Below are 11,513 nucleotides of genomic sequence, written 5' to 3' on the forward strand. Positions count from 1 at the left end.
CGAGTCTAATCTGTGCATACACGAGCTTTTACCTGGATCGTTTTCCTTTTTATTTACAAAAATGTCAGCATCGCCCGGCACATTGCAGTTTTTATCACTTGACCATTTTGCCTTGGGGGCTCTTCCTTATCTGCAGATTGAAGAGGGGCCTGGAGCTTCCCCAGGGATGAGCTGCCATGATCCAGGTGCCCAGCTCCGCTGAATCCCATCCATTCATTTCTCTGTTATAAACAAGGTACATGAGCATGTCCTTTTGAACAAAAGAGCTGTTTCTGTAGAATAGTCCTGAAGGTGGGATCGATGGGCCTCAGGGCATGTGTTTGTGACTTAGCTGACCTCAATGAGGGGTGCCCGTCCACCCTCCATGGCTGTGAGGAGTGTCCACTTCTCTCACTGCTGCCTCTCCGTCCCCAGGAGGATGGACGATGGTGGGAGGGCTCCTCTTCAGTCCCCACTCAACCCAGTTGCTTACCAGGGCTGGGGTTCAAGGAACTTGAGGGTGGCTGGGAGAACCGGGGTTGGGGGTGCTCCTGACCAACTCAAGGTCTGGTCCAGGTGGGCAGGAAGGCCCCCTCCCTGGCCCTCTCCCCTCCACAGGGGCTGAGGCAGGAAGAGGCACCTCTGCAGTCCAAATAGTGATTTCCTGCTGCAGGACAGTGGCTGAAACCCGAGAGGCTGAGCTGGGTGGGGGCAAGACAGGGGCGGGATTTAGCCAGCCTCCCCCAGTGTGCACACACACACACACACACACACACACTCTCTCTCTCTCTCTCTCTCTCCCCCTCTACCTCTCCTTACAGCTACATACTCATGTGCCTTCTGCAAAGTCACACACATACCACTCACAACACATACACACACTCCCCTTCCAGCCACATATTTACACACATTCCGCCAAGTCACACACATACCACACACACAGACACAGAGACACACACCAGACCTATACACACACGCGGTCACACACTGCACGTTTCAGAGCCTGCAACACTGCCAGCCCTGTTCAGCCTGACCTCTGTGTCTGCTGCCCTCTGCCTCCACCTCCATCCCAGGCCTGCCCTGCCTTCCCCACCTCTGCACCCTTGCCCAGGTGGTCTCAACTCTGCTGGGAGGTAAATGGCATCTTACGAATTGGAGGTGATGGAACTCCAGTTGAGCTATTTCAAATCCTAAAAGATGATGCTGTGAAAGTGCTGCACTCAGTAGGCCAGCAAATTTGGAAAACTCAGCAGTGGCCACAGGACTGGAAAAAGTCAGTTTTCACTCCAATCCCAAAGAAAGGCAATGTCAAAGAATGTTTAAACTACCGCACAATTGAACTCATCTCACACGCTAGCAAAGTAATCCTCAGAATTCTCCAAACCAGGCTTCAACAGTATGTGAACTGTGAACTTCCAGATGTTCAAGCTGGTTTTAGAAAAGGGATAGGAACCAGAGATCAAATTGCCAACATCTGCTGGATCATCGAAAAAGCAAGAGAGTTCCAGAAAAACATCTACTTCTGGTTTTATTAACTACGCCAAAGACTTTAACAGTGTGGATCACAATAAACTGTGGAAAATTCTTAAAAAGATGGGAATAGCAGACCACGTGACCTGCCTCCTGAGAAATCTGTATGCAGGTCGAAAAGCAATAGTTAGAACTGGACATGGAACAACAGACTGGTTCCAAATTGGGAAAGGAGTACGTCAAGGCTGTATATTGTCACCCTGCTTATTTAACTTATATGCAGAGTACATCATGAGAAATGCGGGGCTGAATGAAGCACAAGCTGGAATCAAGATTGCCGAGAGAAATAGCAATAACCTCAGATATGCAGATGACACCACTCTTATGGCAGAAAGCAAAGAAAAACTAAAGAGCCTCTTGATGAAAGTGAAAGAGGAGAGTGAAAAAGTTGGCTTAAAACTCAGCATTCAGATCATGGCATCTGCCATAACTTCATGGCAAATAGATGGGGAAACAATGGAAACAGTGAGTGACTTCATTTTGGGGGGCTCCAAAATCACTGCAGATGGTGACTACAGCCATGAAATTAAAAGATGCTTGCTCCTTGGAAGAAAAGTTATGACCAACATAGACAGCATATTAAAAAGCAGAGACATACTTTGCCAACAAATGTCCTTCTAGTCAAAGCTATGGTTTTTCCAGTAGTCATGTATGGATGTGACAGTTAAAAGAAAGCTGAGTGCTGAAGAATTGATGCTTTTGAACTGTGGTGTTGGAGAAGACTCTTGAGAGTCGCTTGGACTGCAAGGAGATCCAACCAGTAGATCCTAAAGGAAATCAGCCCTGAGTATTCATTGGAAGGACTGATGCTGAAGCTGAAGGTCCAGTACTTTGGCCACCTGATGCAAAGAACTGACTCATTGGAAAAGACCCTGATGCTGGGAAAGATTGAGGGTGGGAGAAGGGGACGACAGAGGATGAGATGGTTGGATGGCATCACTGACTTGATGGACATGAATTTGAATAAGCTCTGGAAGTTGCTGATGGAGAGGGAAGCCTGGTGTGCTGCAGTCCACGGGGTCATGAGTCGGACACAACTGAGTGACTGAACTGAACTGAACTGAAATGGCATTTATCTTAGAGGCCACCCACCCACCCAGCTCTGCCCACACATCCTTCCAGGGCAAGCCCTGGTTCTAGACCCTTCCCATCCACACCGTGGCCCTTCTCTGTTGGCCTCCAGTCTCTGCTCTCTAACCAACTGATCTCAGCCAGGTTCTGCTGTGGGCCCCGGAAAGAGGCCCTGTCACTTTTTAGTCCTCAGTTTTCTTGTGTGCACGATGGAACAGTAATGAGGCTCTGGAAATCTAATGTCAGTCACAGTGTCCGGGGAAGTGGTCTGCCTCTCTGGTTTTCTTTCACCCGTGGAGCAGGAGATCAGCACCCCCATTTGCCCAGGAGACTTCTTGAGGGCCACCCTCCTGCCCTGGATTGTCTAATCCAAGACAAGCATGATCACACTTGTGTGAGGACATGGTGGTCAGGCCAGGTTGAGTTGTCCCTAGCCAGGACTTCCCATGACCTCTGTGTGTTTGCCCTGTAACCAAGCAAGCAGCTGGGCCAGGGGCTGGCTTCTGCAGGGAGGGGTGCTCAGCCACCCTCCTCTGCTTCCCGAGCATCCATCAGCTTCTCCCACTTCTTTGGTACATTTAACTGGCATTTCCTGTACTTGAACTCAGAGCTGGGCCAACTTGACTTCAGGTCTTGAACCCCTCATGGCTCCAGGGCAAGGAGGAGATACCTTGAAGCAGCATCAGTGATGCTGAATTGCCTGGAGTCATACCCCGGGGACTTCTGCAGTTCCCTGGGAAGATGGGGTAGTCTGGGGGGCAAAGGGGTGATCCCCGAGGCTCAGGAGGATTGCTTCAGATACTCCCCGTTGCTGAGCAGCAGGAAAGAGGAGAGGATTTTCAGGTGGTATAGTGGTAAAGAACCCACCTGCCGATGCAGGAGATAAGAGACATGGGTTCGATCCCTGGATCGGAAGATCCACTGAAGTAGGAAATGGTAATCCACTCCGGTATTCTTGCCTGGGAAACTCCATGGACAGAGGAGCCTGGCGGGCTACCGTCTATAGGATCTATAGGGTCACAAATAGTTGGACATGATTGAGTACACATATACTCTCCGGACTGGCTGGCACATGCAAGGAGGGGTGGGAAGACGTGGGGATGGGAGCCTCAGGGCACACACAGGGGCAGCAGAGGGAACAGAGATCACAGACCTGGCTGTCACATCCACGTTTATGCTTCTTTCTGCATTCTGGCTTTCCTCGGATGATAGGGAGACAGTCATGGAATGGGACCTGTGGCCAGAGCCCCCCCACTGCCCGACCATCCCCTCCCCGCCCACCTCCTCCAGAGAAAAGCCCCCTCCCAGTCTTCCTTGCCCTGCACCCGGTTTTCCTGCCTTTCCAGACCCTGCAGTGGCCTCTACCCCATGGTTCCTGCCATCTCTGGGTCTCTGGGTGACAGTCTGGCTCCCTCAGGAGGCAGACAGGTAGCAGGGCTCAGAGGTGGGAAAGAGAGGTGTGTTCTTGTTCTGTGTCTGCCAGGCCTTTCTCAGGGGCCCAGGGAAGGCGATGAGCCCACCACGTCAGGGGACAGAGGGCCACAAAGAGCCAGGCCTCTGGTGGGTTACATGGCTGCCCCTCCAGAACCAGACGAGCACGTTCCCCAAAGAAATGAGAGTGCTATGACTGAAAAAGGGGGAGACAGGGTGGCAGATTAAAACAGCAGAAGTCACTGTAGGTGGGGCTAGAGGAGGCTCCTGGGTGGGGGATGCCAGGCTGGAAAACTTGAGCTGCACAGGGTATCTGGCTGGAGAAGGAAAGTCAAGGACAAAGGCCTTCAGGGAATTCCTTGGTGGTCCAGTGGTTAGGACTCCAAGCTTTCACTGTCAGGGGGGTTCAAGTTCGATCTCAGGTCTGAGGACTAAGGTACAAGGCTTGACCAAAAAAAGAAAAAGGACAAAAGCCTTCAAATATCTGAAGCCTGGGAGGACAGTGAGGCTCAGCCTCAGGCTCCAGCAGCAGAGGAAAGACCCAGAGGCAGATGTAATAATACACATGGAGAGAGATGCCTGCCCTGGGCAGGAGAGAGCGCCACCCTACAGGAAGCACTGCAGTGGCAGTACGGAGGGGAAGGGGTCCTCCCTGTTCCAAGGACTGCCCTGGGGGAAGGGGTGTTGAGGGGGCCCCATAGAAAGAAGGACAGATGGGGGAGGGTGGTTACAAGTGGCCCCCACAATTCCTGCTAAATCACACTGGCTCAGTGTAGCAGCCGGTGACTGTCTGATAGGAGGGAAGCAGAGGCTGAAGCTAGACAGACCAGAGATGGAGTAAGATGTTGAAAAGGAGGGGAAGAGATGGTGAGGCAGAGGGGACAGTGCAGACAAAGCGTCCCCAAGGCCCTGGAGACAGAGGCGGGCAGGCTGCGGGCACGCGTCCCTTGGCTGCGCCCAAGGTCGCACGCTGGGGCTGCGGGTGCAGCGGTGCCCCTCCCGGGGCCCCAGGTCCCTCCCACGCCCAGAGCCTCCACTCCGTCCAGCAGCGGCATTAATTAGGGGCCTAGCTAATGGCTCGGAAGATTGGCCCGTTCCAGGGACGCTGCTGAATAGAGACCTCGGTGAGATTTATTCCTAATTATCTCATTTGTCTCCCCCCATTACTCTTTATGGCTGGGATTTATGGGGCCATTAATGGGGCCTGGCCAGGCCAGGACGAGTGTGAGCCTTGAGATGCTTCATAATAATAACAATAACAACGCTCACCCTGGGCAGATTAATAGGTTCTTGCCCTCCCCGCCCCCTGTCCTTGGGACCCCAGCTACCTACTGCCCCGTGTGTCCCTCTCGCTTCTGGGACCCCTGGAGCTCAGCTCCAGGTCCTCGCCACCTGTGGAGTTCAAGCCCTCCTCCACCCCACTCCACCCCAAGCCTGTCTTTTAGCTCTTCTCTGGTACCGCTGACCAGGAGCTTCAAGGTGGTAGCTGGAACGGCAGTCCAGTCCAACGGCAACGCCTCCAGCTCAAGGCCTGTATCAGTAATCAATGAGCTTGGCTGCAAGCAGCAGAAAAGCCAGCAAAAGGTGGCCTAACCTGTAAGGACACGCCCTACCTCCTTAACAAAGGTGCAGAATCGGTCATCCCGAGTTGATCTGGAGACTCGGAGATGCTCTCAAGGAGCCTGGCTTCCATCCTTTGGCTCTGTCATCCTCAGCATGCGGTCCAGGTCTCCCCTCCTCATCACAAAGTGGCTACTGCAGCCCCAGGCAGCAAGCTCACAACCGCATCCACACAGAACAAAAAGAAGCAGAGACGGGGAGAGAGACCTTCTCCCCCAAAACGTTTCACCAGAGGGGCAAAAGCATCTCCAGAAGCTTGCGACAGGCCTACTTACATCTTTGTCCAGATTGGGTTACATGTGGTCTAAGGTTGACTTCTCCAGAAACAAGCCCTAGACAAAGCTTCGAGTGCAAGTAGGTTTGTTCAGGAGGGGATTCCAGCAACCATCAGAAGAGGAGTGAGACTTGGCGGGGGGTCGGGAGGGGGGAGCGGCCAATAAAGGGTTTGTTATCAAATCGGTTACCACTGCGTGTCGCTGGCGCTCAATCCTGCCTCTGAGGGAGCTGAGGTATTTATACACCAAACCCACCATCACTGGTTGAAGGCTGTTCCCAAAGAAGCATCAGTTTTCTGGCGCTTGCTGCCTGCTTGGGCTGCTGGAGGAAACCCTCGAGCAAAGGGGTGGAGATGCTAAGAGGCAGGGGTTGGCCAGAGAGCCCTTCACTGGTGAAGCCTGAGGGGACGGGCAGTCCCATCACCATCAGTGGGTGTGCAGGGCCTGGCGGACATGCCCCCCTGGTCCACGGCTGGGCCGGGAGGAGGGACCCACTGATGGGGAGGCCACCACAGGGTCTGCTGCATCCTTCCCCCTGCTCTCCAGGGGTGAGACTCTATCACCAGGGGCTGATCACAGGTGTTGAGCAATTTCTACGTCAGTCTAAAGGAACGTGAGGACAATTCACAGAGATAGAAGGCGAATTTCGGGCCGAGTGCTGTTGGCGTCACCTCAGCCTCCTCTACCTGCTTAGCTCGGGAAGAGAGCAAAAGAAGGCCTTCTGGCTCTTCCTGTGGCCACCCTCCCTACACGCTCCTCCTCCATCCCCACTCCTGGGTGTGACGGCCCCTGCCTTCCCGCCACCACCCACTCCTGAGATGGAGAAGTCCAGCTTTTTCCATCCAGGCACCAGCTCCCCCACCCCCCATTTTGCTGTAGGTAGAGACTGTCTACCTCACATTTCAGAATCTAGAACCCTTGTACACCACCACTGGGAGTATAAATCATCGACTCTTCTTTGGCAAAATGGCCATATGTCAACCATTGTTGTTCTGTTGCTAAGTCGTGTCTGACTCTTTTGTGACCTCATGGACTGTAGCCTGTCAGGCTCCTCTGTCCATGGGATTTCCCAGACAAGAATACTGGAGTAGACTGCCAATTTCTTCTCCAGGGGATCTTCCTGACCCAGGGATCAAACCCGCGTCTCCTGCATTGGCAGGAGGATTCTTTACCATTGAGCCACGAGGGAAGCCCTATATCAATCATACAACCCAGCAATTCCCTTCTGTTGTATATGAAACACATCTAGGTACAGACATCCTCCCAAAGGCAAGGACTAGAATGTGAGCTTTTTGTCTTTGGTTCATTTGTTTTAGATTTAAGTCGTTTTAAAAAGATTTGTTTATTTGACTGCATTCGGTCTTAGCTGTGGCATGCAGGATCTTTAGTTGAGGAATGTGACCTGTTAGTTGCAGTATGTAGGGTCTTGTTCAATGACCAGGGATCAAACCCAGCCCCCCTTCATTGGAAACACAGAGTCTTAGCCACTGGAACACCAGAGAAGTCCCAAGGACTAGAGTGTTTGCTGAAACACTATATTCATAACGGTCTCCAAGAGGGAACTCAATTGTCCATTCATGGTGGAATGGAGAAATAGATTGCGGTGTAGTCACTCGATGGAATTCTACACAGCAGTGAGAATGAACCAACCCAGCAGTGAGAAGCAAGCCAGACACACAAGAGCAGACTATGGATTCTTTTCACATAAAGTACAGAGACAACAGAATCGATCTATGGTACTGGAAGTCAATTACCCTTTCCCACTGTTTCTTCCTTCTCTGTTTACTGTAAGATACACCGATGGATGCTAACTGAACATATTATGATAATCATTTCACAATATATATAAATCAAACCATAATGCCATACATGTTAAACTTATACAGTGATGTATGTCAATGATTTCTTGATAAAACTGGAAAAGAATAAGAAAACATATTTCTGATTTACTTCCCTTTTCATGACATTAGTTGGTCTGCAAGAGGAATGAAGAGTTTGCCCCCAAAGTCTCACGTTCCTGGAGAGGAATCCAGAGAGCTCTGTGTCTACCATGCTGGTGACAGAAATCCTATGCAAATTGACTTAAACAAAAAAAAAAAAAGGGGGGAATTTATTGGCTCTCATAGCTGGAAGGAACACTCTGGTATTTGAAAAATTAAAGAAAGATCTTCAGCCATCAGTGGGAGCTGGGGACCCATGTCTCCAGGATTCTGTCTCTCCTTTCTGTCTCAGCTCTGCAACAACCTGTGTGTTGGCCTCAGTGTCTCCCATCGCAGATACATCTCCATTCTGGTGGATGGGGAGAGAGCAGGGCAGATCGAAGCCAGAGGCAACAACCCCAGTGGGGGAAAGGAATCTCATCCTTGGGATGGCTCTCTGGGATCCCGTGTCCATCCTCTGGATGGATCACTGCTGCCAGAAGCGTTTGAATCTTTGAATCAATCAAGCTAACACGACCATTAAAAGTGAAAGTGCTAGTTGATCAATCGTGTCCTGCTCTTTGCAGCCGCATGGACTGTGGCTGCACTAATTGGTGGGTCTGGATCATCTGTTTACTCCCGTTGGGGAGGGGGCTCTGGTAATTAAAAGCCTCATCAGAACCACATGGAGAGGAAGAGGAGCAGTTCCCCAAAGCAGAGACATTGTTTTAGAAGGAGGGAAAAGGTTGCTGGGAAGACAAAAGAAAAACAAATGCTTAAGACACATCCCCACTTCCCCAAGGAAAGACCCCATCCCCCCACCCCCGGCTTTAAGTGGTTCTTTCTATTAAAAGCTGACATGCATCTTGCTGGTATATTGAGTGAAGCCCACTGGTCAGAGAACTGCTTCCCACTGAAAGACACCAGAGGCCACTGTTCATACTGACTCTGTGAATGGTGCCTCTTGAAGCAGGACAGTGTGTGGCAGTCCTGAACTTGATCATGCTCGGCTGGACCAGGGATGGGTGGCTGGGCCATGAAGGAAGCATTGATAACTATGAAATACTCAGTGATAAATCTGACCAAAAATGTATAAGACTGGTACACTGAAGAATTAAAACACATTGTTGAGAGAAATAGAAGGAATGGAAGATAGATTACGTACATGGATCAGAAAACTCAATATTGTTAAAACATCAATCCCCCCCACCAACTGATCCATAGATTCAGTGCAATCTCAATCAAAATTGAAGTATATTTTTAAAAACATTTATTTATTTGGCTGCATCAGGTCTTTCTGGCATCACATAGGAGCCTTCCCTGTGGTACACGGACTCTCTAGTTGGGGTGTGTCAGCTTAGTCGCTGTGCAGCATGTGGGATCTTAGTCCCCAACCAGGGATGGAACGCACATCTTCTGCTTTGCAAGGAGGATTCTTAACCACTGGACCACCAGCGAAGTCCCTCCAGTAAGCTTTTAAGTGGAAATTGACAAGTTGATTCTCAAATTCATAAAAGAGACAAATGGCATAGGATGGTCAAAACAACTTTTTAAAAGAGCAAGAATTTGAAGAACTTATGCTCTTGATTTTACACATCTACACGAATCAGGTCAAATTGATGGCATTGACAGATGGACAAATAAATTGATGGAACAGAACAGAAAGTCCAGAATAGACACATGTATATATGATCAATTTATTTTCAACAAAGATGTCAAGGCACTTCAAATTTCAAAGGTGTCCCCTTCCTAGTTCCTGACATACAGTAATTCACTGTCACCAGAAGCTGGTTGGAGGCAAAGGCAACAATACACATGACCCTATATCTTTGTGGTGTTGGCTGATGCTTTTCAACTCGGTTGCCAGCTCCTGGAGCTCAGGCAGCAGGAAAGGGACACAGACCAGTGGGAGGAATTCAGAGGACCAGGCCTCCAGGAGAGACGGAGGGATGCGGGGTTAGAGGCAGAAGAGAGAGCGCGGATCATCCAGCTTGTTTCCTGGGCAAAGCCACCAGGACAAAGAAAACCAAGATGTTGTGATAGCATATTTCTTCTCCAAATTTCATCCTGGTAGAATTACTGGCCAGTAATTACCTAGCAAATTAGAGAATCTACCAGGACCCCAGTTAGGTACTTGAGGACATAAATGGTCCCTAATTAGAAAAAGTTGCCAATTGGGAACAATTATCTCTGTTCTGTTTCATTTCCTCCCCTCCTGGAGCCAGATCTCTCTTCTTCACCTCCCCCACTGGGGCTTCTGTCTGCTCTTGCTGTTTTGGGGTAGGGAGATGGGGTGGAGGAGGCAAAAGCTCCCATCTATCACGACCACTAGTGCCAGCTCAGGAGGTGGTACCAGAGGCCTGCCCTGTGTCCCCAGGAGCCCCATGCCCTCACCACCTTGCTTTCTAATGGCCTGTTCACTGGTTTCTTCTCGCACTAAAATATAGGCTCCCTGCAGGCATGGGTTTCTTTTAACTACCTCCCCATCTCCAGATCTAGCCCAGGGCCTGGCTTCCAGAGAAGACACAGAAAAGGTAGTTGAAATGAAATGAAGACTCTGGGCCCCAGGGTGATAGTGCTGAGCATCACCATCTGAGCACAGAGGAGGAGGCTGATTGCACAACCTCACTTGCCCAGCCATAGCCTAGAAACACCCTCCCACCCACATTTTGCAGAGGAAGCCTGGCCGGAGGTGTGTGATGTCATCTCCTGCCTCCTGTGTTGCTCTGCAGTTGGAGACATCACTTCAGGTTGAGGGATTAGAGAAAGCTTCATGGAGCATCTAGTGTTTAGTTTGGGGAAATTTGGAGTTAAGAGGAAAAGCCAATGGAAGCAGCACACAGGTGAGGAGCTTGGTCTGGCTGAATTATGGGAAGTTTGCAAGAAGGAAGGAAGGGAGGAAGGGGGAGAGAGAGAAAGGAAGGCGGCTGGGGTTGCAAGAAACCTTGAAAGACCACGAGGGAGTGTGGGCTTCATCCCATAAGCCTTGGGAAAGGATCCAACAATGACATTCCCAGAAGTTGAGTCCAGAGTCATGCTCACGAGGGAACCAAAAGGAGAAAGATGAAGGAGAGACCTGAGGTGGTGCAGGGGGATGGTACAGACACGAGAGGAAGGTGACTGTCCTGGGCAAGGATGACCCCAACAACTCCGATCAGTGAAGGCAAGAGGGAGTGGGGAGTCGATCAAACTAAATGCCTCAACTTGTGTCCTAGTAATTTTCCTTCTAGGAATTTACCCTAAAGAAATTATTCAGCATATACATGAAGATCTTGTGCTTCATGATATCTATCACAGTATTATTTAAAATAGTAAAAACAAGAGAAGGGGAAACATTATGCTAAATAAGAGAAGCCAGTTGCAGAAGACCATGTCTTGTCTGGCCTCATTTGTATGAAATGTCCAAGCTGGCATATCTGGAGAGACAGAAAGCAGATTAGTGGTTGCCTAGGGCTGGGTTTGGGGATGGAGGGTGGATTAGGGGGTGACCACTAATGGGTACAGGGCTCTGTTTGGGGGAGATATAAATATTCTAAAATTACATTATAGTGATGATCAGAAAACTCTGGTCATCTGTACTGAAAGCCAGTGCATTGTACATTTAAAATGAATGAACTTTATGGTTTATACATTGACCTCGCTAAAGCCGATCAAATTCTTAAACAGGGCAGGGGGCTGCTGTGTACTA

Source organism: Dama dama, chromosome 7, assembly GCF_033118175.1.
Source record: "Dama dama isolate Ldn47 chromosome 7, ASM3311817v1, whole genome shotgun sequence".
In the NCBI taxonomy this organism is placed as follows: Eukaryota; Metazoa; Chordata; class Mammalia; order Artiodactyla; family Cervidae; genus Dama; species Dama dama.